General features: G+C 40.7%; 2 pseudogenes; one reads left to right on the top strand and one right to left on the bottom strand.

Moving 5' to 3' along the window:
- Positions 1-8,163: 8,163 nt before the first annotated feature.
- Positions 8,164-9,058, bottom strand: LOC147466231 (uncharacterized; annotated as a pseudogene).
- Positions 9,059-9,080: 22 nt separating this feature from the next.
- LOC147466230 (uncharacterized) lies at positions 9,081-9,626 on the top strand (annotated as a pseudogene).
- Positions 9,627-23,400: the final 13,774 nt, after the last annotated feature.

Here is a 23,400-nt window from a genome sequence, read left to right as displayed (position 1 = left end):
CTAGGGCGAGATATGAAGATAACGAGAAGATGATTGATGAGGGTGATAATATAGGCACGAAGTTTTATTCCATTTCTCATGTCAAGTGTGATATGCTGGCAAATGAGGTACTTAGTTCTTGCATGAGAAGACTTGGCTACTAGGTTGAAGGGAAAGCATTGAGAACAAAAAGCACAAAAGCTATATGTAAATTCCTCGATTTATCACTATGGCTTTGTGTGAAATATAATTTCATATAGCAATGAACTCAATACTGGAAAAGGAGTTCTACCAAACATCGAGCGAACTTATCTGAGCAAGTTCAAAACCGAGAAAAGTTGCCAAGTGAGTTTCTCATGTATATATAAACTTCTTTTCTAAAAAGAGATATCACAGAGAGAGAGAGAGGTAGATAGACAGATAGAGAGAAAGAGAGAGAGAGAGAGAGAGAGAGAGAGAGAGATAGATTTCTCTAAATCCAATCAATAAATGTTAGCACCATTGCTCCCCAATCATGATTATAAAAATCTAGTCGTCCTTATACATGTCACCATTGCTGGCAAAAATATTTTTTTTTGGAAACTTAAATATAGATCAATTGAACATCTTAGTTCATAAAGATGGAATATGTGACTCCTTTCCATTTTGGATCATTGTTTGGAAAAATCTAGCAAATGTCTAGAAGGCCATAATTTGTTTGCGGCAAATTTCAATCTCTTTTGAGATTGTGTCTGCTCAAGTCAAGGTGGTAAGGAAATCTTGCTAGTTGGATGAGGAAAAGGGTTGCATCGTATTGACATCCCATTTTTTGGAGATGATAGAGACTTGCCAAACCAAGAGCTACCATGTATGTCCACTAGGAAGAGCGCTATTAAGTGAAAGAAGATGCTTAGATCTCTCTCTCTCTCTCTCTCTCTCTCTCTCTCTCTCTCTCTCTCTCTCTCTCTCTCTCTCTCTCTCTCTCTCTCTCTGAAAAAAAAAAAGATAAACAATCATTATCACCGACTATTTTTATCATATACAAAACATCTTTACAACAAAATGTTAAGCTTGGAGAATCTCCAAGAAAAAGTCTTTTCACTTCCAGCGGCCAAAGCTGACTAGGTCTACTTCGATCTTTGACTTCTCTTTCTTCTCTTTCACTTCACCTTGCACATTCTCCCACTTAAGTTTTAGTCCTCATGAAAACCAAGCCAACGTGTGAGCACAACCAAACTACCTTGTAGGATCTTCTCTCTCTCTCTCTCTCTCTCTCTCTCTCTCTCTCTCTCTCTCTCTCTCTCTCTTTAGAGCCGATTGAAAACTCAAAACAACCGATTGAAGGGAGGGAAAGAGGATAGAATCCGGTTTGAAAATTCAAGAACTAAGGTTTTTTCATGTTCAAAAGCTAGGCATCCTAAAGTTTCAACACTTTGATTTGTGAAAATTAACTCATCAAAAAATTAGGTTTTATGTGTGCTAATCATAGGTAATTGGCCTTGACCTTAGATTAATGTAGGGTCATTTCTCATTAGTCCTAGACTCTTAGTGATAGTCTTAATACTCCATTCATTTTTAACATGACCTAGGGCTATGATTAGGCTTTAGTCTCTTTAGTCCAATTGCCATACATATCTCATAATTGAAGAAATAAAAATAGAGTTTAATTGTAAAAAATGCTATTATTTTAAGAATTTTCCTCTATGGATGTTTGTGAAATCGATTTTTCCCGAGAACATTGTCTTAAGCATGTGAACCGGTGCTCTCTCTCTCTCTCTCTCTCTCTCTCTCTCTCTCTCTCTCTCTCTCTCTCTCTCTCTCTCTCTCTCCACGATGAGCATACACTCATTAGAAGTATAACAAGCTGACATTTGTCCAAAAATGATTTGCAAGAAAAACCCAGTAGCAGTACCACAAAGTGAAACTTACTTTAGCAGCACTACATTCTAGAGAGGCACCTACCTAAGATTAATTAAGATAATTCTGTGGAATCTCAACATCCCCATCGTCAATCTCTATTTGCAAATCCTTGGGATCCTTCCCATCCATAGAGACACCAACAGAAACGCAGTGCCAAGAATTTCCTTTACTGTGCCAGCGAGCTCTTTGCCATTGAACAGGGACGCATCAAATGGGCAGTCTCGATCAAATCATCAAGAGAAATGTTGCCAATGTGCTTGAATATGTTCTTAAATGTATAAGGAGAAGGAAGAGGAATCTGTGGGTCGTAAACCCACTAAGAGCTCATGTGGCACACTAGCATGGAGAAAAACCCTAATGCCAATGCTAGGACTGAGGCAAGCAGAAGAAGAAGAAGAAAAAGGCAATCGAGTGCTGCAGCGGCTTGCATGGTCAGATTAATAAGAGGAATTTTGACAATACAATTATGAGAGTAGCCACTAGCCACCAATCATGAGGATCACCTGCAGTATAACAATGTCATAAATGCAAATTATGGCATCTCTGCTATTTCTATTAGTCGGCTTCATCATTGTGGTATTAACTATGCATTAAATGGACAGGAATGATTGTCAGAGCTCACCCTCTTCGAGATTAGGAAGGGGGATAATTGATGCACGAAACTTAGAGCGGATTTACAAGGCCCTTAGCACTATTCATGAGCAACTCTAGTTGTCTTCAGAGAAGGCTGTGTGCACACTAGAGCACAGGCGCCCACCATAGCAATACTCATTCTTGAGCAACGATTATAACACTTTTAGCTACTATTTCAGACCCGCAAGGAGCAACAACTGTAGCAATGCATTCAACTTCTTCCCTTCGTGCTCGGGCTCCTCAAGGGATTTGATGACAAGGGCAGCGGCACTAATTTCTCCCTTACGTCTAGTACAACTCCAGTTCAGAGTCACCATTGATGGAGCCACCCGTAAACTCCACTAGACGGTACACATGAAGCTGAGTGATGCATGTTTTGCACCCACGATGAAGATGCAATACTGATAAAGAAAGGGCAACAAGAATATGAGGAGGTGGTTTTTGTTTGTTTAACAGGAAGGGAAGTTGGAGATGCCTCTTCATTGCCACCCAAGATCGGGCCTCTGAGCCTGTCACCCAAGAAGGTAGGAGAGGACATCGCCAAGGAGACTGCCAAGGACTAGAAGGGCCTATGCATTATCGTCAAGCTTGCTGTCCAGAATTGTCAAGCCAAGGTCGTTGTCATCCCTTCCACTATCTGCGAGGGATCCAGTTTGGACGGCATCTCTGCTGGTTTCCTCTCGTTTCTTTCTGTTGCTTTTGCTTCTGCTCTCACAACCTTGTGTTGCCCTCACTCACTTGACGATCTCTCTCACGATCTCTCTCTCTCTCTCTCTCTCTCTCTCTCTCTCTCTCTCTCTCTCTCTCTCTCAGTGCAGCCGTTTTTTGACCTAGTAGACAGCAGTCCACTCTTTTGATCATAACTTCTTCATCCGAACTCCGATTTGGGCGATCTATAGCCTCAATCGAAGAGCACGAAGTCCTCTACGCATTGATGTAAAGACAAAAAATTTTAGAGTTATGGAAGGAGTTTCTGTAGCAGCATTTTCGAAGTGAACAGGTTCAACAAAATTGATTCTCATCTCCTATTTTACATACAATGTCTTCCGGCACTCGCAAGGGTTCTTCTTCTTCAACAAGGTCCACAACCATTGTGGAAAATGATCCAAAATCTCCTAAGTGTGGAGATAGCAACACAACCACTCAACTAACGACATCGAAAATCATGATCATGGCGTACTTGGTATCATTGCAGGAGACCGTAAACAAACAAGGCAAAGACTTACGAGCACTTGCAATGGAGAATGGCACACTAAGGGTACTTGTGGTTGAGAATGAGAATCTCAAGAGGACACTTGAGATGCAAACAACAAGTTTGATGCAACTTGAAGAGGAAGTCAAGGAATGTAAACGCTCTCTTGTGGACTTGAATGCTTTGAAGGAGCGGATGAACAAAGTAGAGCATGACCATGTATTGAAAGAGGAGAAATTTGACACTATGAGCCGGGATGTTTGCGACATGAAAAATGTATGCACAAACAAGTCTTGGGCTGATGTATGTGGTAGCAATGTTGAGAATGTGGATGTGGAGGAGCTGAAGGAATGGGAGCGACGCTGCAAGAACATTGTTATTCGTGGAATTCCCGAAGAGAAGTTAGAGACACCTCCTTCTCTTGCCATTGTTATTGAAGATTTCTTCAAAACCCACTTTGGCATGTCCGGAGTTATGGTCTATGGAGCACATAGAGTGGGGAAGCAAGGAGCTCCTCGCTCGGGAGAACAGCCAATTGTATGCACCATGCCGGATGAGACCAAGCGAAAGATTATCCTTGATAATAGTTGGATCTATTTGAGGGATACAAAATGTTTTGTATGTGAAGATTGCACTATTAAGCAACAAAATATGCGTCGCAAGGCATATGAGGAAAAGAATAATAAAAACAAGGAGATCTCTCATGAAGAAAATGTGCCCAAGGAGGAGGCAAGTCTCTCAAGCAAATAGGGATGCGTGACCTATGAGACTGAGTTACAATTGAAAATATGCTTTTGGAATTGTAATGGATACCCATGGAATGCGGGGGTTGGCATTGATGAACTAACAAGCAAAGCCGATGTTGTACTTCTTGTTGAAACTTGGGAGCATGATACACAAAGGATTAACGGCTTGGAGGATTACAATGTACATTCATTGATGTGGTCAAAGAATCTCAAGCAACAAAGAGGACAAGGATGGTTAGCATGTATGGTTAAGAAAGGATTGGAAGATTTTGTATCAATTGTGAAAGATGACAAGTACAAACGTTATGTATGGCTGAAAATTATGACACCAAAAAGAGCACCCATTTTTGTAGCCGGTTGCTACGTTCCTCATCATGATTCTCCCTTTTATGCTTTCATGGAAAGAGATCAACCATTTTCTGATTTGGAAGAGGACATTGATTATTTCAAAGGTGAAGGTGATGTTATTGTATTTGGGGATATGAATGCTCGCACAAAAACATTGCAACATGATACTCAACAATTTGATATGCCATACATTTCAAGGGAGTTGGAGGAAGTTCACTTTTATGATCGTACTTCAATGGATGAGAAAGAGCCGGATCACTATGGAAAGTTACTTTTGCACATGTGTAATAGCACGGGTATGCTCATTGCCAATGGTGTATCTTTGTGGAGTGGAACCAATGGATTTACATGTAGAAGACATAATGGGGATAGTGTGATTGACTATATGCTACTCTCTGAAGCCATCATGTATCGCATAAAGAGTTTTATGTTTGGTCAATGGACCCCGGAATCCGACCATCGCACCTTATGTATTGACCTGTCATGTGGAGAAGCAACTAAGCATGATAATCTCAGCCAAAGGAAAGAGAAGTTATCACTATGTATGGATTTCAGACGGGCACCAATGTACATTGAAATGGTTGAGCAAATATTATGGATGACAAAGCTTCAATGTGATGCACCATTGGAAACTAAATGGGAAGCTTTCAAGAAAGCTATTTGTTCTTGTGCGGAAGAATGCTTTGCCATAAAGCATCTCCATGGTATCAACAAAGATAGATCACGCAAAAGGTGGTTTGATAAAGAATGTCAAGATACTCGAAAGTCCTTGATAAAGCTTGATGCAACTATGGACAAAGACAACTATCAAAGTCATTTGCATACATACAAGGCATTGATTCAAAAGAAGAAAAGAAGATGGGAAGTAAAGCAACAAGAATTTCAAGTCCAAGAAAAGGCACATGCATGTGGAAGATTTTGGAGAAACTTGAGAGGCAAGCGGGTTGAGAATTTTGGTAACTTGAGTCTAGTGGATATGTACACACATTGTAGGCAATTATATGAGCAAGAAAATACTGAAAAAATGCCATTTTATGGTTCACTCCCATGTATGCCATCTATTTTTACTATTGAGGATGTATGCGGTGGGCTTGAAAAGTTGGCCACTCGCAAAGCGGGAGATCTTCAAGGTATCAAGCCGGAGATGATCAAATGGACGGGAGATTTTACCCATGAGTGGATGTGTGATATGTTCAACTTTGCACTTCAACATGGTATGCCTTATGATTGGAGTACTAATTGGGTTAAGCCTTTGCATAAAGGAGGGGATGTAAAGAATGTAAGCAACTACCGGACTATAATGATTCGGTCTCTTATGGCAAATTTGTTTGGGTGCATAATGGAGATGAAATTGAGTGATTGGGCTGAAGAGAATGACAAGCGTGCAAAGGGACAAGCGGGTTTTCGTCGATGCCATAGCACCATTGATCATATTGTCACTCTTCGTGTTCTCATGGAGGAAAGTCGGTTGAAAGGTAAGCGATTGTATTGTTGTTTTGTGGACTTTAAGAAAGCCTTTGATATGATTCCACGTAACAATTTGTGGAGAAGGATGGAAGAACTCCAAGTGCCAAGTGAGTTTATGCTTGCGGTTTCTCGAATCTATGAGAAGGTGATTTGTCAATTGCGCATGGGAAGAGAAATTTCAGAAATTTTTGTAAGCACTATTGGGGTTAAACAAGGATGTCCATTGTCACCAAATCTCTTTGGTCTATGCATCGATCAATTGGAACAAATGGTACTTGACTTTATACAAGAAGAAGGCATTGAAGAGGTCACTACTTGCAATGCGGTAATCATGCTTTTGTTGTATGCGGATGATGTAGTGCTTCTAGCACACACTTTAGAAGATGCACAAAATCTTATGGTTGTCCTTGAGAACTTTTGCTTGCATAGTGGGCTGATTGTAAATGAATCCAAAACAAAGGTTATACTTGTGAAAACCAACCATAAGGAGAAGACATGCATCGTGTACAACAACGAGACACTTGAAGTTGTTGAGAGCTTTAAGTACCTTGGCCTTGAGGTTCCATCCAATCACAAGTGGCATGAATGTGCTATGCGTCGTTTGGAAGTGGGAAAGAGAGCATATTATGCATTTGAGAACATGTGTAATGTGGGAAACATCAACTGTTGGGTTCTCAAGAAGTATCTTTTTGATGCATTGGTGACACCTGTTCTTCTTTATGGAGTTGAAGTGTGGGGCGGGATCATCTCAAAGTCTACTTGGAAAGAGTTTGAGAATGTCCAAAAGCGTTTTCTTACAAACTTTCTCCAAGTTAAGACACAAACACCATTTATGCTCCTACTTCTTGAGTCGGGATCTCTTCCAATTGAGGTTATGGGCATGGAAAGGGTTGTGGAGTACATGATAAAGATGCGTCAAAACCCCTCACATCGACTTCCTACAATTGCATGGGAAGCAAGCAAAAAAGTTCAAAAGACGCATAAAAGCAAGATCTTGAGCACGGGATGGATGCAAGACATAAAGAAGTGGTTTGGGAGATGGGATGCATTACACTTGCTACATGATGCTTCAATTGACTCTCAAGTGAATGAAGCTTTTCTACAACGCCAATGTATTACGGCTTGGGAGAAATCCGGTGGGTCACGCTTCATACATTACACCACCTATATTGCCCCCAACTACAAAACCATGTTCTTCGCTGAGAGAGGAAACCGTACTCACACTTACATGCTTGAGCCTATTCCCTTGTCCGCGATACGCACTATCGCAGCAATTCGGCTTAGCTCCCATTTCCTTCGATGCGAGATAGGGCGTTGGGGCAATGGAGAAGAGTCAAATCGATTGTGCACATTATGCTCACTGCAAGTTCGAGAGTCTGAGTACCACACACTACTAGAGTGCTCAGCTTTTGATCACATCCGAGCTTGCTTCTCTCACATTTTCAGCCATAACTTAGACCTACACACTTTCCTCTCCCAGCCAAAGTGTGGGCTCTCCATTGCGACTCTCATCACTACAATTTTGGAGCATCGAGAGTCACTCATCAACCATACACATACTACATCACATGTAACTTTGGTCCCATAGGTCATATTTGACCTCCGAGGACGATAATAAAATCTATCTATCTATCTATCTATCTATCTATCTCTCTCTCTCTCTCTCTCTCTCTCTCTCTCTCTCTCTCTCTCTCTCTCTCTCTCTCTCTTTCTTTTTGTTTGTCTATCTGAACGAGTGGAAACCTCACAAATTAAAAAGTGTCATTCTTTGCACTCTTACATCTGCAAGAACATGCCATCATAACCCACAATAAGCATGACACATTTCAGCTGTATGTATGCAGCACCCCCCAACCTCATAAGGCACGACAAAGCAAAAGGTTGCGAGAGTGCACTAACCTATCTTTTTTTGAAACCATACTTCTTATGTTAATAAAACAAATCAATTTTTCACTGCCAAGGTTCACAATTTTGGGGCAACCATCTCTATCCTTGTCCTGTTGAGTGCACTCTTTGCAGTAGTAAGCATCAGAAATACCAGCACCTCCGCAGATGATGCAGCACCCTTGGAAGGATCCATAATTGCACTCATCGCACACTCAAACCAGAGTAGAGGGACGCACGTATGAATCATCACAAATCACGCACGAACTCCCATGTCTGTTGCTGAGAAAGGAGGGAAAGGATGGAGGCAGTAGTATGCCTGTGGGATTGAGGGTATTTGAAGAAGCGCTGCTTGCAAGGGAGAGCACTCGGCAATTGAGTTTTCTTCGTGAGAAAGGACCTGACGGTGAGGTCACGAACACGGGACATTGCAGAGATGGTTGGGCTCTACGGATAGCGAGTAATGGTGGGACCCAGACAACACAGCGCCCCTACGGCCAGACATTCCCGGGCTTCCCCTTTGCGCGCTTCGGTGATGGCCGCCTGCTCGTCAACCTCTTAGGTAGGCTGCCCTTGTGCTTCTTGCAGATTCGCCCTTTGCCATGGCTGCTCGTGAGTGGACGCTTGCCCCACGTGTGCTGAGAGAGAGTCTCTCTCTATCTCTCTCTCTCTCTCTCTCTCTCTCTCTCTCTCTCTCTCTCTCTCTCTCTCCAAAAAGAAAAAAAACTCAACTCTCTCAAAGAGCGCGCTCTTTGAGAGAGTTGAGTTTTTTTTCTTTTTGGAGAGAGAGAGAGAGAGAGAGAGAGAGAGAGAGAGAGAGAGAGAGAGAGAGAGAGAGAGATAGAGAGAGAGAGAAAATCCATCACTTGCATTCTGCACCTCTAGCAATGTATTCACTAGCCAGTAGCATTTGAGTCTGCTGTAGTACTGCAATGGTGAGCTCTTCTTATGTGGGTAGCAACAAGGGTCTGGCACTGCTGCTTCTTGCCATGATTTTGGTGATGGGAATGGTGAGCCTCGCGAACGCAGTAGTAGCGATGAAGCGTATTCCGGAGAAGAGAGAGAGCCAGCTTTTGGCCTGCAGCGGCCCTTGGAGTTTCCCTCACCAGACACTCATGAATGCCAAGAAGACAGCTATAACCCAGCGATGGTAGACCCATATGAATTCCCTGTGAGTGAAGGAGGACGTTTTGCAGCGCGTTCCTGGCTGGGAAGAGAAGGGAGCACTTGATTTGTCGCCATCGCAGGAAGATCAACCCCTTTCTAGGCTCTGCGGCACCTTTGGTAGTGGGTGGGGACAAGGGCCACATACCTATGGCGGCAAGGGCAGCGGTGGTTATGATCAGCATGGCGGTCAAGGTGGCAAGGGCGGCTATAACAATGGCCATCGAGGCAACCATGGCAAGGGCCATGGCGGTAGCTCTGATAAGGGGCATGGCGGTCATGGTGGCCACAGCCCGGCATGGCTAGCTCTCTAGCTTCCAACTATAATCACTGGCTAGTCCTCTCTTCTATCTAAATTGCCAGGTCTCTTTAACAAGGTTGCGAGCTTGGGCTACAGGTGATGGGCTAATAATAAGGGACTTCATATCGGTGGTTGAGTAGATTGTTCTCTCTCTCTCTCTTTCTCTCTCTCTCTCTCTCTCTCTCTCTCTCTCTCTCTCTTTCTTTGTTTAGTGATATCTTTGGCTTATTCTGATTAAACACCAATTTCAAGTGCTGTGCAGCATAATGCAAGTTTAATGTCTTATCATGTCAATTGATCTCTCACAATCCAAGTTTAATGTCTTATCCGCAAGTTTAATGTCTTATCATGTCAACATAGGGTAATGTCTTATCATGTCAACTGCTCTCTCACAATGCAAGTCTGATGTCTTATCATGTCAACATAGGGTTCCCTTATGTTGCACAACACTTGAAATTGGTGTTTAATCAGAATAAGCCAAAGATATTACTAAACAAAGAGGGAGAGAGATCTCCATGATGAAGAGGAAGTAGAAGCAGTTGCGGCATAAGTAGTCATGATGGTCAAGCATCGCAACGGTGGGCGTAACAAGCATGGAAGAGGCCACATCAACCCCATCAGTTGCTCCAATTGTGGGTGATGTGTGCCCAAGGACAAGGCTGTCAAGAGGTTTCTTGTAAGGAACATTGTTGAACAAGCTACTCTGTGAGATGTGCATGATGCTTTCTTTTATGATGGGTATGCACTTTCCAAGCTTTACACTAAAATGCAGTACTGTGGTTCATGTGACATTCAGTCTCACGTTGTCCGTGTGAGATCCCGCACAACAAGGAAAGTTTGGGAGCCACCACAGAGGTTTAGATGCAAGGAGGATATGAAAAACCACAATCAACGTACCAATGTTCCAGGTGCTGTTAGGAAGTGAAGAGGTGTCTAATTAGTGCGTAAGACAAGAGAGAAGAAGGCTCATGATTTTTGACTTCTATCATAGAACTCTTAAAAGACACATGCTATCGGCATTGCCACTGTGGTTGAAGCCATGAATAAGATGGATGCTGAGGGACTTTCGAGTCTTTTGAACGGGCTTCTATTTGGTGTTTTTGAAATGTCTTTCTAAAGTTTTTTCCGAGAGAGAGAGAGAGAGAGAGAGAGAGAGAGAGAGAGAGAGAGAGAGAGAGAGAGAGAGAGAGAGAGAGAGAGAGAGAGAGACTGACTTGCTTCTGAGACTCTGAGAGTGTGTGACAGAGAGAAGCCCTACGAGTGAACAAGAGACACGACACTGAAAATTCACTAAAACCTCGGCCACTGAGAGTGAGTGACCACTGCTCGAAAAAAACTTTTTTCCAAAAACTTGTCAAACCTACATGTTAGAAACAATAGAGGTAAACTCACTAAATCTGAAGGTTTTTATACCAATTTACACTAATTTGTTTTCAAAATTTGGAGATTTTCTCACCTTCAACTATAAAATTTAGAGAGAAATCTCAAAATTTGTAGGTGGGGTTACACTAAACCTAGGTTTTTTGAGCATTGTGAGTGACTTATAGAGGCGGCGTTGAGTCTGAGAGGAGAGAGACTGAGAGGAGAGAGAGAGAGAGAGAGAGAGAGAGAGAGAGAGAGAGAGAGAGAGAGAGAGAGAGAGAGAGAGAGAGAGAGCATAATTGGCTAGATTGGTTGAGAGCATACACACCCCTTCCATGTAGAGCTCGTTGCTCAGTGGCGGAGTCAGGCCTACTTTTGTGGAACTCTAGAAGAAGGTGGAGGTAGGGATTGTTGAATAAGGGTATCGGCACATCAAAGTCATTTTTGATGCGCGACCAGAAAGGCTGGTATTTGAGAAAAGATTCCTCAGCTGTGATCTCGCAACTGTGGAAGACGAACCTCATTCTCTCTCTCTCTCTCTCTCTCTCTCTCTCTCTCTCTCACTCACACACACACACACACACACAAACACACACACACCCAAACTCTTCATCTTTGTTCTCGTTGAATAATGGGGCCGAGGTGATTGTGAAGGCATTGCATAAGAGGTGATTTCCAAGTTGTTTCATGCAAGTGGTGATTATCATTCATGTGACAGTACCTTATGATGTTCATCACGTCTCCCGCCCTTGTCCACAAAGTCCTCATGATTGGGGCCTCCTCTTTTGCAACTCACCATGCAAACTCTAAGAGTGTCCGTAGTTCATGAAAACGATTATTTTCAAGTATGTGATGTGAGGGATATTTTCCTTTTCTTCTTCGTTTCTCAAGTGTCATGATTATACGCTGAAAGATCTTTTTTGCGAGCTAGACAAAATGGAGTCAGTCATTCAAAAAAAATTATCTCCAATTTCAATAAGGTACAATCTAGCACCAAAGATTGCAAATACACATTGTTCATATTGGCTCCAACCTACCAATACGATCTACCAAATCTACTTCTTCTATAACTTCCTTAGAAGCACTTGCCATAATAATATGTATTGAGAAACCCTCCTCCCCCCTCCACAACATTGCCCATGCGCGCACACACACACAGTTTTACTTTTCCAAGCATCTACCATGGCTTTAATATTGATGGCCACAAGGTGTGATTCAGAGGAGGGAGCATAACCTTGGATAATCAAGGAGTTAATATAAGGGTGGATGATTAAATTCTCCATAAGGAATGCTCTAGACGTTTAGAGACAATGATAGATAGATTGTAATATGTAATTGATGCTAATGTTTCTATTATAATGTACCTTGTGGGGTTTTGCTTCATTTTTATGATTTCTCAAAAAGGTTTGCTTGGAGTTTGAAATTTCTTATCCTACAATCAACCATGGCTAGCCACATAACCATTTATAGATGACAATGTGGCCACAAGATTATTCTTATGTTTGACAATAGGATATATGCACTTTCTATATTTTTTGTGATAACAACGTTATGAAATAATAATGCATTCAATTTGCATCCATTAACTCTAATGTGAGAGCAGGTAAAGATAAAGGCTATTGAAATTGCTAGTGGTGAACAAATCTTGCTTCTCAATCATGGCCAATGTCAATTCTGGAAGGTTCACATTGCTATTGAAAGCACACAAGGCATTTGAATGAAGGACACACGTACTAGTAATAGTCCGATGGTCCCTCCATATTAGCTAGTATAATACATGCAATGCCTTCACACAAAGCAACCTACACATGGCACTCAAGCAAGCAAAGAATATCATTCAAGTTCAAGAGCTACCTATGCATTATGATGGACATGTGGCATTTGAGTTACCATATTTTGATCTATTTGTGCACGAACTTAAGAAAATTGCAACATGTGAATTTACCACGGAGAATAAGTTTGTACAAATAGAGTTTTGGAATATGCTCAGCAGGGTGGTTCTGAAGCAAGGATATGACTATGTATCAATGTGTGTGTGAACACATTAAAGGAAGAGTATGGCTCTTTTGTTCGAAACTATTTGAGATGCAATATGGTTACTTTGCTACACTATACTCTATAGAGTGACTATTGAGATCTTGATCTAATATTTTTCATTGCTTATGCTCGTTCGGTTTCTTGTCTGCTCGGAAGTACTCGCTCGGGGATTGGGATTCCTCTTGGAGAAGAAAGGGAATTCTTCTCTTGCATTGGAATCAAGCATTCCCTTACTACTACTTACAATCCAGAAGGTACTGAGAACAGGGAACGAGGGAATCCTCCAATAAAACTTATGAGGAAAAACCTAGTGAGCGGCCAAGATTTTTGCCATATGTTTTATGTGGGATAGTTGTACAACACATACCTCTGTTACTTGTTATATGCCCACAAAGTTTATATATGCCCCAAAACCTGTCACGCTAATTCCAAAAGTAATTCCCACATGGAATGCGCGACCTTGGTAGGATGGGCTTAAGAGGGAAGAGCTTGTTGCTCTACCTATAAGTCAACTAGAAAGGAGGCCTAAAAACATCGAGGCTACAAAATTGTGCTTGAAGAATGCAAGAATGAAGAACAAAGAATACTTTGATAAGACACGCATGCTTATGAGAAAGTCAATTGAAAAGGGTGACTAGGTTTTGATGTGTGATAGTAGTCTTGGCAACGAGTATACCGTCATGCTAAATCTCTCAAAAAGATGGTTTGGACCATACATAGTAAATCATGTGAACAAAAATGCTACTTACACCTTGTATGAGCTAGATGGGACATAGTTGAAGGTTCCTATTTCTGGGAAAATAATCAAAGCGTGGATCTTTTTCCACTCAAGGTCATTGAGCAACAAGCCAATCACATAAAAATTGACCAAGTATAAATTGCAAATTTAGGTAAACCCCTCAAAAAGGGGGTCAAGAAAACTCAAGGGAAAGAAGAACTCTAGAAGACATTCTTTTGAGGTTCAAATTTCAATTTAGCGCTACTATGAGTGAGAACTCATAAATTTTTATCCATAGGATTTGCGAAGAGAAAAAGAGAAGCATTTTCAACCCCACCAGCCAAGAGCTAACAAGGACTCAAGAAGTAGTGCAAGATGTTGTATAACCAAATAAGGACTCCATAAGCAATTCATAAGCAAGAGGGAGAGGGAACACAACCAATGAAAAGCAAGCTTAGACCTGATGGAACCCACCTAGAAATGGGATATTTCTACACCTATCCTCTTAGATTTAAGCGCCATTATATATAAGTATATATTATTACATTAAGTATAGATATGGATATATAAGGGGGCTCGTATAGTTGTGGCCCCTTCTATAAAGGATGAAAAACCCCACCCCAATTATGTAGCACTTTGTCAAGTCGACACCTTAGTCTAGTGCAACACGCGTTCTCGATTGTTACAGACACATGTGGATTTGAAAATTTTTAATGAACAACCTCACAAGGATTCAAAAGATTGCAATATTTTAAGGTGCACGAAAATTGCTATTCACAACTTTGACCTTGCTTGAGAAAAATCTAGAGGCCTCCAGGCTACTGAAGCATGGATGTAATGGCGTCTCTCTCTCTCTCTCTCTCTCTCTCTCTCTCTCTCTCTCTCTCTCTCTCGTGCAGGACAAGATGGCTGTTGACTTATGTAGGTGAGTGTGTTACGGCCCCATGACAGGAATGTCAAAGACAACAACTCCTTACAATTGTGCGGGAGGTCTATAGGAGGTGCAACAACTATGATGGCAACCTTTGCTGTTTGCAGCTCTCTTTATTTCTCTCTCTCTCTCTCTCTCTCTCTCTCTCTCTCTCTCTCTCTCTCGTGCATTAGGGCGTGAATTCCACACCTTTAAACAAATGCCTTGTCCCTGGTAAGCTTTTTAATCCTTAAATCTAACCCTATTGTTTGTTAACAAACAAAAAGAAGTTTGAGTAGGTCACAACTCAAGAAGATCTAATAGATAATAGGGTTAGTTTATAATTTAAGGCTTAAAAATTATATTTATAATCTATAATTTATAACTTATAGTTTTTATGCATGGAGATGTATAGCTCCACATATATATAGATATATGTGTGTACATATGGAGATATATACTAGAGTGGGAAAGAGTAACGCCGTTGTCTTCTTCTTCTATTTATTTTGTGTCTGTGATTGCGACTTCGATGAGGGTAAGATCTTGGAACCTTGTGTGAGTGTGTATTAGTGAGTGTCTCTGTGTTTGTGTCTGCGTTTTTGCATTTGCACCTACGTCTGTCTTTTGTGTCTGTTTTTATGTTTTCATCTACACTTGTCTTTTGTGTCTCTGTCTACTTTTGTTTTTGCATTTGCATCTACATTCTCTTCTGTGTCTGTGTCTGCATCTATGTCTACTTCTGTGTCTGTCTTGGTGTACACAATTTTTCTATGTCTATCGAGCGTGCTTTGTGCATTTGTCTTCTGTGTAAGAGCCTCATATGAGCAAACATTAGAGACCTTTTTTTCTGCAGATTAATAAATTCACCCTTGGGCAAAGAAAGCGCTACTTGTTAATTTAAGTGCCATAGTATTGGCCTACGTACCTTACTCCATCTCCATATAGGACATCCATATCTGGGATTTCAATTTTTTCATGAACCTTTAAGGATTCTGGAAATGCAAATTTCACTCGTCTGCGTCTCCGACTTCGACGAGGGTAAGATCTTGGAACTTATCTGCATGTGCATTAGTGAGTGTGTCTCTGTTTGCGGTCTGCAGTTGCGTCTGTCTGTTGTATGCTAGGTAAGGAGGGTAAGGTATGTCTTCTAGGAGCTGCTATATTAACATCTGCCATTTTATGCACTTGCTGCAAGTGAACCATGCAAAGTCTTTGCCATCAATTGAGGATAACTATTTGAAGCTCAAGGGAAGTGAAGATTTAATCAAGCACGAGGGAGATTTTAAACTATGGAATTACGGCACGAGTTCCGACCTCTTTACGGCTATACGAAGCCACATGGGGCCCGCCCATAAGTTCCAAGCTAACCAACGCTTGATTTCCATGAAAAGGCGGCTAAGGACGAGTTGGAAAACGCGGGTGGCCAGGGGAAGTGGCTGCAAGTTTGCAACTATTCAAAGCTGTGCTTGTTGGCCAGCCGGCTGTGGTAGGTAATGTGAGGTCGCATCAAGCTCAGGAAAACCAGCTGAGATCAGAGTTCGCTGCCGATTATCCAAGATCCTGGGGGCAGAATACTTTCTTATCTTCTAGGGTGCATCGACTGTTTCTATAGGTAGTGGTCGTTGTCAGAGACCAAATCATGGTATGCTCCTTGCACTTCAATCATACAATCCAGGGGTTGGGGCAAGTCCAGAGCCATGAGAGTGATTGCTATGGCGCCAAATCAAGTACTGGTGTTACTTAGGTCGAGCATGGATTTAGAGTTTTCCACTGCCTATATATACATCTGTCCTCAATCTCCAGTTGTGCAGGACCTCAAGGCTTCACACTTGAGTGCGTGCTTGCACATCTCATCATCGAGTGAGTATGTACTTTGCACTTCTCTACCAGAGCCTGCGTTAAATGAAGAAGCTGCGTCTGTTTTAAGGAGAGATAGAGAGCTTCTGTGTAAGCAACTACGGCAGTTAAGCTCGTTCTTGCTTGAAGGCATTGCATTAGCGGGCGAAAGAGGGGAGTTAGTAGCAAGGACTTGCTAATAGATGCCATAGATAATCTGCAATAAGAACAGAGTTGTACTACACCTGTGTACTTGAAGGAGTTCCTAGCTGCCTTATTGTCCGACTTCACGGAGTTTCCTGTCAACTTAAAGCACTTGGGGGAGGCAAAAGTATTCTTCAATGCTTTCCATCGCTGCTTTGGAAAGCCTTCTGTAATAGATGCCAGGAAGTATATAAAGAAAGGTGTTGCAATGATCTGCGCGGCAGTGCAGGAGGCTTCTGACCTTTACATTGTTTATGTCAACCCTGATAAGAGTGGGCAATACGATGTGGAGAATGACAGATGTGTTGGTTGCTTGTGTTGAACTTGAGGGAGAGAGCGCAGGTAGACGAGAAGAGAGAGAGACGACACCATCATATGCAATCCCCAAAGTGTGTAGAATACTCATACAGATGATGTATATATAGAGGGGACCCAGGTGCTATATATGGAGCTCGTGCTATATATAGAGCTCAACACCCCCACTCAAATAAGGGTCCCTAATTGTGGATGAAAAAACCCTCGGGGGCTCAAGGGAAAAACCCACAGCTCTATATACACCCAACATTATATTAATAATATCATTGAATTTACAAAGAATGCTTATGAGGAGCTACATCACTCCTATCAAGTACAACAATGGCCTTTAAAGGCTCAAGAGAGAGATATCTTTGTGTAGACTTCCAACATATGCTCACCAAAAAATGTCTTCATAAACTTCTTTATTCTGCCATAATCTCTTCACTAGAAAATGTTTGGATAAACTGTAACTTTTGGTCATATCTACAAATATCATAAACTGAAGAAATACAATCGAGAAAATCTTAGCAATGTAAATGAAAATAATCACAGTCAAAATGTCATAAGAGACGGTTTGCAATGCTATCCTTTTTGTAACATAACAATGGATAGTACATAAATACATGACATGAGATGATGTCCATACAATATTCAAAAAAATGGTCATAACAATGATGACATGACGATCAGATAACACATATGCATGTATAACAAAACAAGAGTATATGTACACACTTATGTATATATAACGAGATGATCTCCATAAGATATTCAATGGCCACAACAATGATGGCATGATGATTAGATGTCATGAGGATGACAATGTCTGAGATGGTATTGAAGACAATGGCCATAATAATGATGGCATGACGATCAGATAGCACAGATGTATGTATAACAAAATGAGAATGTATGTGTGCACATAAATACATGACACAAGATGATGTCCGAGCAGGTATTCATAGCAATGACCATAGTAATGAGGGCATGATGATGACGATGTCCAAGACGATATTCATAACAATGGCCATAACAATGATGACATGACGATTGATAATGTCCCCAACAATATTCAAGAAAATAGCCACAACAATGATGGCATGATGATGACGATTTCCGAGATGATATTCATAAGAATGGCCATAACAATATATGATGTCACGATGATTAGATAGCCCATATGTATTTATAATAAAATAAGAATGTATGCGTGCACACAAATGCATGACACAAGATGATTTTTGAGAACATATTCTTAGCAATCACCATAGTAATGATGACATGACAATGACGATGTCCGCGACAATATTCATAACAATGGCCACAACAATGATGGCATGACGATGACGATCTCCGAGATGATATTCATAACAATGGCCATAAAAATGATGTCATGACGATTGACAATGTCCGCGACGATATTCATAACAATGACCATAGTAATGATGACATGAGGATGAAGATGTCTGAGACGATATTCAAGACAATGGCCATAACAATGATGGCATGACGATCAGATAGCACATATATATGTATACAAAATAAAATGTATGTGTGCACATAAATACATGACACAAGACTATGTCCGAGAAGATATTCGTAACAACCACCATAGTAATGATGGCATGACGATGACGATGTCCGAGACGATATTCATATCAATGGACATAACAATAATGGCATGACAATGACAATTTCGAGACAAATAAGTGATTTCCATAACAATAAGTTTTCAAGTGGCAAGATGACGCATTTGACGCTATAGAATGATCATTAAGGCACAAAATCAAGTAAATTACTCCGTCAAGAATTTTAGTAATAATTCACTGTAAATTATATGAATTTCTTTACGAGTGATAGAGCATCAAACTCTCCAATATTGGTCATGTCACTACATGACCATCATATATTGAAGTTAAAATACTCAACACAATGTCTAGTAGTCAATCATACCAAGCACTTGTTGGAGCTCTATATGGCTCACTCTACTCAACTTGGTCTCACCTATATATTTGTATCTTGTCTTCAATATGAATCAATCTTTGGGAGTGTATATGGTGTGTCTCCTTTCTCGTCTCTCTCTCTTTCTCTCTACATCTCAACATGGTATCAGAGCGGTAACAATCACGCGCCGATTTAATTCATGGTGACAAAACATTATGTGTATGCGATTAGCATGTAAGATTCAAAATTGCTACAAATTTTATTTTTGAGCGTTGATTCTTGTTAACTGTGGTTGTTTTGTGTTAAGAAGAATATGATTAGTGTTTTGTGTGGTGTTTACTGCTAATCAATCTAATCGTTGATTACGTTTTCTTGTTGATGACACCTTGAACTTCATCTCAATTTTTCGGGGTGTTCTGCTCAAAATTTGGAGAAACGAGAAAAGCGCAATGACAATTGTCATCCAAAACTTGTTCGCCTCCTCGAGCTCTTCGATTTGAGTTCTAGGTTTGCGTCAATCAGAGTTCGCAGCAGAAATTTACACTGTTTTACTGCAATTGAGTTTGACGCAGCTTTCTTCATCCTACTTCTTCGTGAAGCGTCCGCGATCGTTTTTTCTTATTTTGGCGTTAAATTTTTCGAGAAGATTTAGCTTTTTGCTATTCATGATCATATTGTGGCCGTCAATCTTGCGTCTCACGCCACTCTATTTTGAGGACTCTTTTATTATTAACGTCTCCTTTACCCTGCCTTTTTGGGTGACGTCCCTCACATCTTTGGACGTCCTTGAGCATCCTTCTTACTTTTATCGTTGACAGAACGCAGTCCTCATATCTCTCTCATTCTCAATTGCGGCCTTCACCATATATGGTGTGCAGATTCTGGGATCTTATCTTATACGTCTTCTTGCAACAAGATATGGCTATGAATATTCTCGTCAACGGCTTTCCTTCTGGCCAGCATTTTGTTCCTCCTTTCCAAGGTCAAGGATTTCCAGGCTGGAAAGCAAAGATGTTGTTAATTCTTGAAGGCGATGAACTCTCCAATGTTGTTCTTGGAAATCGCGTTTGTCCGCCTCAGCCTGTTGATACGGATAATGATAATGTGCTTATCACTGAAGGACCTATATTTGAAGATTGGAATGTTGCCTATACGGATTGGCAGCGGCGTGATAAAGCAGCTCGTCGGTATATTCTTTCTGCTCTTAGTGATTCCCTTTTGTTTGATATGTATGAACTGCCTACTTCCCACGACGTATGGAATTATCTTATTGCAAACTTTCAGAAGAAATCTGTTACAGAAATACTTTATTTGAGAGGGTTGCTTAACAAGTTACAATATGAAGTTGGTTCTGCCATGACAAGACATATTGAATCTTTCAAATCTATTATTAATCGACTTGCTGCTGCCGGTGATCCTGTTCCACCAAAGCAACTGATTACACTTCTCCTTGATACGGTGAAGGACTCTTCTTATGATAACATTGTTACTATTCTCTCTAATAAAGATTGTCTTGATTTCGACCAAGCCTGCATGTCCTTAATTGAATACTCTCAACGTCAAGAACGTCGTAATGTTGGTCACGATACAGCTATGATTTCACAAGAGGAGACTGAGTCACAACAGATGGAACGTGCTTTTTATGCTCGAAGGCGTCCATTTCAAAGAAGAAACCGCAGAGGTGGCCGTCGCAGTAATATTTTCCCTTGTCTCAAATTTCCTAATAAGCAATGTTCTTACTGCAACAGAAATGGCCATACTGAAGATGATTTTTGGGCACGTCAATATGATGAAGAACACAATATTACCACAAAACAACCACGTTTATCTAGAGACTCTTCTTCTTCTTCTTCTTGTGAATATTGTGGACGATCTAATCATCCCATTCATATGTGCTATAAGCGTCGATTCGACACAGATCGGAATAGAGCATATGCTACTGAACATCGAAACAACATTTTACCAGAAACAAGCTGCGTCCTATGTTCAGTTGCTCCAGACAGAATACTTCATGTACGTGATGGATCACTTTTTATTTTCGATTCTGGTGCTACATGAAATATGACATATTAGTCTAAGTGGCTCCATAACTATCATCCATTGCCAGTTCAATGTGTTGTTTATCTTGCTGATGATACTACTTGTCAAGTAAAGGGTATTGGAGACTTATATCTTTGTACCTTATCTTCTTCCACTCGAATTTTGCGAGGATTATTACATGTACCAGATCTTCAACATAATCTTCTTTCAAGTGCTAGACTTGTTGATCTTGGTCTGTTTATTGGATTTGATCATACCAAATGCCGAATTGAGAAAGATGGACAGACTATAGCCATTGCTCCTCGAAACGGTAATTTGTTTGAACTCTCTCTCAACGATGCTGTAGCAAATGTTGTCACTGCTCCAGGTGATCATGATTGCAAAGTATGGCATCACCGTTTTGTTCATGCTGATTTCTCAAAACTCCTTGATCTTCAATGTCGTGAACTTGTTCATGGCATGGATCTTAAAGCCCATCCCCATATGGAAATTTGTGAATTTTGTGCTCTTGGGAAACACAATCGTAAACCCTTTCCTCTTTCAAATACAACTTATTCTCATGACATATTGGATCTTGTTCATACTGATATATGTGGACCTCTACCTTCTTCAAGATCACAATATCGCTACTTCATTACTTTCATTGTTGATTTCTCAAGGTATACGACTGTATTTCTACTTAGACAAAAATCTGAAGCCTTATCTGTTTTCAAACAATTCCACAAGGCTGTGGAACTTCAAATTGGCCGTCGCCTTAAGAAGCTTCGTAGTGACAATGGAGGCGAATATGTTTCTCGAGATAGAGTTTGTGAGTTACTGTGCTGACAATGGAATTCATCATGAACACACTATTCCATATTCGCCTCAACAGAACGGTGTTTCTCAACGAAAGAATTGCACTATCCTCAATGCTGTAAGATGTATGCTGACTCATTCTGGCTTATCTCGTGCTTTTTTGGGCTGAAGCTACTTTGACAAGAGTATTTATTGAGAATCATCTTCCTACTACTGCACCCTGTGGTAAGATACCCATCACATCATGGACAGGTGACATTCCTTCTGTATCTCATTTTCGAACCTTTCGATGTATTGCTTATATTCATGTTCCCAAAGAAACACGAACAAAGCTTGATGCTCCTGGTCTTAAAGTTATTTTTATTGGATATTCTGACACTTCCAAAGGCTACAAATTCTATGACCCTTCCTCCAAGAAAGTAATTGTGAATCGTGATGCTACTTTTAAATCATTCCTTCTGGCTTTTCCATTTCTTTCAGAAGATGAAACTCTTCCTATAGAGCAACTTTCCTCTTCACAACCATCCATTCCGAACGTTTCCAATGATGATATTGATATTTTTGTTGATCTGCCCATTGATTTTGAACATGGCTCATGTCATGTTTATGATGATGATATTGCTGATAATGCTTTTTCTACTTCTGAAGATCCCGTTACTTATGATGAAGCTATCTCTTCACCACAAAAGGATCAATGGCAAGAGGCTATGGAAGCAGAGTACGATTCCCTTATCTCTAAAGGTACATGGATACTAACTGAATTACCTCCTGGTCGTACAGCTATTAAATGTAAGTGGGTGTATAAGACAAAAGTAAAAGCAGATGGATCTTTTGACAAGTTCAACGTGCGTTTAGTTGCAAAAGGTTACTCCCAAGTAGCTGGTGTTGATTATCAAGAGACTTTTTCACCAGTTGTTTGCATTACAAGTGTTCGAGTTTTATTGGCATTTGCTGTTCAATTCGATTTAGAAGCTCATCAAATGGATGTGCGAACTTCTTTTCTTAATGGTGACTTGGAAGAGGAAATTTATATGGAACAACCAGAAGGGTTTGTTATTCCAAGTAAAGAAGACCTTGTTGCTCAACTCCATAAGGCACTATATGGTCTCAAACAAGCTTCGCGTGCCTGGTATAAAAAATTTGATCTTTTTCTCACCTCTAGAGGATTCATCTCTTGCTCGTCAGATCCCAACTTATACATAAAACGCCAAGGTAGCAGTTTTGTGATTCTTGCTCTTTATGTGGATGATATTACCATCCTTGTTTCCAATGATTTGGGATTTCTTCAGCAAGTGAAAAAGTTATTGTCTTCTGCATTTGATATGGTAGATCTTGGAGATATTCACTCGTGTCTTGGCATTCAAATCCAACGGAACCGTACAAAAGGTATTTTATTCCTTCGACAGTCAAAGTTTATTGCAAATACTATTCAAAAATTTGGTATGGAATCTGCACATTCAGCCAACACACCTTGTCTTGTGAGCTCTACGAAGAACACTTCTGACAATGGCGGTCAACTTGTCACAAATCAACCTTATACTAACTTGATTGGATGTCTTCAGTTTGTTGGCATGAACACTCGTCCGAATATTTTGTTTGCTGCTAATTATCTTGGACAACATCTTGCATGACCTTCTCTTAAGC

Source organism: Adiantum capillus-veneris, chromosome 1, assembly GCF_014529385.1.
Source record: "Adiantum capillus-veneris isolate H3 chromosome 1, ASM1452938v2, whole genome shotgun sequence".
In the NCBI taxonomy this organism is placed as follows: domain Eukaryota; kingdom Viridiplantae; phylum Streptophyta; class Polypodiopsida; order Polypodiales; family Pteridaceae; genus Adiantum; species Adiantum capillus-veneris.
Note: the sequence above shows the minus strand (reverse complement) of the source record. Positions and strands in the feature narration are given on the sequence as shown.